General features: G+C 37.5%; 1 non-coding gene across 1 annotated transcript; it reads left to right on the forward strand.

Moving 5' to 3' along the window:
- Positions 1-4,104: 4,104 nt before the first annotated feature.
- Trnae-cuc lies at positions 4,105-4,175 on the forward strand. Its single transcript has one exon. It is a non-coding gene; the product is annotated as a tRNA-Glu (tRNA).
- The last annotated feature ends 495 nt before the right edge of the window (positions 4,176-4,670 follow it).

Here is a 4,670-nt window from a genome sequence, read left to right on the forward strand (position 1 = left end):
ACATAAGAAAATATATATGACATTGATCATTTCCATACAAATATAAATTAACAGGTTAGAGTGAAAATAATTAGTAAACACACCTGCGTTTATCTCTTTTGACCAGCAATGAAGCTTCCCGTGCGTGGCTAGAACGAAAGGTCTTCCATAAGTCCAATTTACTCTTTTGCTAGTAAAGCAGAGCATTCTCTTCATATTGCTGGCGAAATAGGGGTGTTCTTGCGATGACGTGGGTGTTATTTACGATCTGAAACAGGATGTATATAATGTGGGAGTGTTTTTCTATCAACTGGGACGAAAGGTAATCAACCTGATATTACTTATTTTCTGTCCCAACACGTTCTGGACATTATAAGCAATTTTTTGTGATGAGGACGCACATATATAATGATTGGTAAAGTTTGCACACCAAATCTGCGATACAAATTAAAGATTTTGTACGCATTCATGACGAAAAGTAATCAAGGATTCTCGTACCTTTAACATCTTCCCGTGTGGTCTAGTGGCTAGGATCGCGGCTCTCACCTCACCCGCGAGGCCCGGTTCGATTCCCGGCACGGGAATGTTTTCAGTCTGACTGCGCCCATCATAATCCACATATACGAATACTTCTGTGGTTAAAGGACTTGCTATAAACATCAGGCAATGCATGCACTGTTGAGGCTTCCAAGCCTCCCTCCCTCTGCCTTCCCTCACTCCCCCCACGTTTTTTTTTCTTCTCTCTTTCATTCATCTCTTTCTGATCCTCTTTCCCGCTCTCCCACTCCTTTTCTCCCCTCTCCTCTTCTTCCTTCCCTCTCTTTCTCTTACCCTATTTCCATCCTCTCTCTCTCTCTTTCTCTTTCATATCCCCCCTCTTTGCTTCTCTCTGTCTTACAAACGTTCTTTACTTAGCCTATTCCCCTTTGCCTTAGCCTAGTTCTGTCTTGTCTTACTTTTGCCTTCTTTAAGTTCATCTTCCGTATTCTTACTCCTTCCTACTTTGTATCCCTTTATTCTTGCTGTTATGTGCTTTTCCTTTGAAACCTCCTGGTCCTTGGCTATGTCTGTACTCTATAGAACTGCCCCTCATCGTCTAACTTCCTATATATGCTTTGTCTAGCACTTTCTCCTGATTTCTCGCCTGTTGTCCTTACTCTAATCTTTACCTTTATTCCTACGATCCTATTGCTCCCTTTTTCATAATCCTGGCCTCCTTTCCGGTCTCGGAGAGTCTGTATGATCCTGGAGGAGACACGGCAGATGGGTCCGCCTGACCTCCGCCCTATACACGTACCTATTTTTTTTTTTCATTCTGCCATGCATTTTTTGTAATTGCAACGATTTTCATAGGATGAAAATTAAATCAGATCTGTTTTTATTTAAAAGTTTTGTTTACATTTTGCTGTCGGGCTTTTAGAAAGCTGAGCATGTTGAACTAGCCTGTCGCCCTCCTCTGCCTTTTTTTATTGCATCTTTTGTTAAGTTACAATTCTTTTAATTATACGCATGTTGTTTTTCTTTTTAACTGAACTTTTTAAAATTCTATTTTGGCAACCTTTTATTTCATTTTGAGGACACGGGCAAGGTATTTTTCTTTCCTTTGCTCGTATTTTGAATATCAAATTTTTTATAGTTCATGACTTTGTACTTTATATAGATTTTTAATGTTCATCAGCTCCTTACATTTTACAATATTTGTGTTTTTTTGTTATGTGTATTACTTTCATTGCCTATTTGCGATTTTTATAAGTGAAGTTTTTGTTTTATATCCATTTTAATAATAGTTCTGTACGATGAATATATTTCTTAAATGTTTTTTTTACAACGTTCATGTCAAACCCCTGCTACATAGAGCTCAATTCCACGGAATAGACGAGGGGTTAAGACGAACCGTGTGTATTTGTGCCCCCGTGTATCTTAAACGGTGACATGGCGACGGACCTCCAGAGAGAAGGTTGTACCATCCTGAACTTGCCTTTTTTTGTGAAAAAGCGGGAAGCGAGGTGTTTCTTTCATTCATAATCACATGGAACTACCTACACACCACTAATCCACAGATAATCCTATCTTCCTCGAGGGTTGCAAGTAAGATTTTGAAAAAAGTTTCCAATATATCGATGGGTTTTGCCCGATCTGGTAGAGAATGTGTTTCCTCTATGGCCCCAGCAATTCAGGAAGCCGTATTAGCGGAATCTTCTCTATGAGTTTGTTTTCTCTAGCGTTGGGGCCCATTTTATAAGATCATCCTTCCTGACTCCCTGCATCGCAGATTCAAGAGCATTTTAAAGGTAAACTTCCAGCAATCTGTCACACAGAGTGAGAGTTTCTGGTTTCCGATAGCAGAGATACGGCTTTTTCTCAGATGTTAACGACCCGAAGAAGCTAAACAGACCTGAAAAAGGGGGGGAATTATCTTCTATCTATTAGAATACAACACATTTTTCTTATGAAAAACAAAAATTTAATGGAAATTCATGTTCTATAAAGGTCATAAAGTTGCTCTGATATTTAGTTCTTGCGCCACGTATCATATCATCAATCGTATGCTCTTTGAGCCCGTGGACCTCTCCACCATCCTCGCCACTAACTCGATCTTACCTTTCTTCCACTGTACATCGACAGCCGCAATTCTTGATATTGTCGCTCAGTCTTTGTCTTCGGTTCTCTTCTCTGTTCCTACCCCACCCCTGTCTGGAAGTTTTTCAATACTTTTACTTCCATTACATGACCCAATAAACTTTAATTTCCTCTTGTTCAAGATGTCCAACAGTCAGTCTTACAATTATTTTTAGCACTTCATCATTGTCCTTCTCTTTTGTCCAGCTAATATGCAGTATCGTCTGTAAACCACATTTCAAAACTATTGATTTTCTTTCTTGCTATCTACTTCAACCCAACACTCAGAACCATAGATGCAATTGGGAAACAGATTCATAACCTACTTTGTCCGTAAGATAAGCTTGGGTTTTCCCAATGTTATTGAGGGCAATTGTGGGTTTTGGCAATGGTAATTCTTCTTTTTATCTCCGGGTGAATCACATATTATTAGTTAAAACGCTCCAAATAAGTGACTCTTTAAACTTTTCCAAAAACATTCCTGATTGTAACATTTCATAAATTTTCATTCCCTTTTATCAAAAGATTTAAGCAAAATGGGACAGTGTCTTAGATGCCGATTGAAGATGATATTGAGAATTCCTTGCTTCTTATCTTTTGTATTATTTAAATTGCCTTGTGCATGGGGTAAGATGATTCATTCAGTGGGATAGGTTGTAGATTCACACATTTTTAGCCAATAAAAGATAACAAAAAAGGATATACTTTGCTTTTTATTGCTTTCAAACAATAGCTGAATATGCAGGCTCAAAAATAGGACTACAGGAGCTAAAGAAAAAAAAGGCGACTGGAAATTAACTATTTCTTGTGCTCATAAAACCTTTGTGAGTAGACAATTCCCAGAAATTATTGCTTTGAGAAAATTAATATATTTACTTCTGATAATGTCAGATAAAAATGTCAGTTATCTGAAATATATAAATTTTTTTTCATTGTCTTGAGCTGTTAGTATTCTAAGAATTAACTTGTACAATAATATAATATTCTGAACCCCATGAATTAAATGCAAATATATTTTATAACTAAAATTGACTCTCTACTACTTAATTAATAAGCATATGTTCCCCCATATACTGAATATAGTAAAAAAGTAACTCGCATCTCTCTACCTCCCCAAAATGAAAAAGCTTATGTGTAAGATTCTATAGTCTTATGATTCAGGATCAATATGATGTAATTGCATTGCTTCCCACCCTAGTTCATCTTCCCCTTCCCCTGCATATATTCGAGTAAATTTTGTTGAGCCCTTGCCATGTTTACAAAATTTTTTTGGGTTTATCCCCAAAATTTGTCTTGTATTGTGAAAGATGTTCATTCTCATTCAAAACCTTTTCTACAACTGATATTCGACTTATATTCCACACACTCTCATAGACTTTATATGAAATCTTTGTAAATGAAGAGCAATATAAAGGCGGAGGAGGATGCCCAAATCTGCGATAGAAATTAAAGGTTGCTCTACATTAACAGATGAAAACTAATCGAAAGCCTCTTTAAATTAACAACTCCCGTGTGGTCTAGTGGCTAGGATACGCGGCTCTCACCCGCGGGCCCGGGTTCGATTCCCGGCAGGGGAAAGGGTTTTTTCAGGTTGCCTGAATAGTTCATCAGAATACTTGAGGCTTAGCATGACACCAGGTATGCAGTGTACCTTTATATTCCTCTTGCGTGTTCGCGGGGCACAGGTAAGGCAGGTTTTTTTCGGGACCTTGAATTCACTGTAATTTGAGGCTTAATAGGGGAAATTATTTTTTTTCTTACATTAATATATTACACAAAATTTTATACTTTCCCAATCTCGTCTTTCTGAGAGCCCTAGAATTCTCTTTTTTCAAAATTGAGCGTTAGGGTCTAATTCTGAGAATCCCATGACTTCTTTGAATAATACTGATGAATTTTCACACCCCTCTTAGACGTGGAGCAGTAAATATACGGAATATAAAAGGTTTCATCATTGCGTGTGTGTAATGCGGAATTAGAAATAACCATTTTCAATGTGCCTAAGTCTTTTTCGTTTGACTATTATTAGCGTTCTACTGCAGGTTAAGAATTTTTGGTTTTATATTTCAATC

The sequence above is a fragment of the Penaeus monodon genome, chromosome 6 (assembly GCF_015228065.2).
Source record: "Penaeus monodon isolate SGIC_2016 chromosome 6, NSTDA_Pmon_1, whole genome shotgun sequence".
NCBI classification, from domain to species: domain Eukaryota; kingdom Metazoa; phylum Arthropoda; class Malacostraca; order Decapoda; family Penaeidae; genus Penaeus; species Penaeus monodon.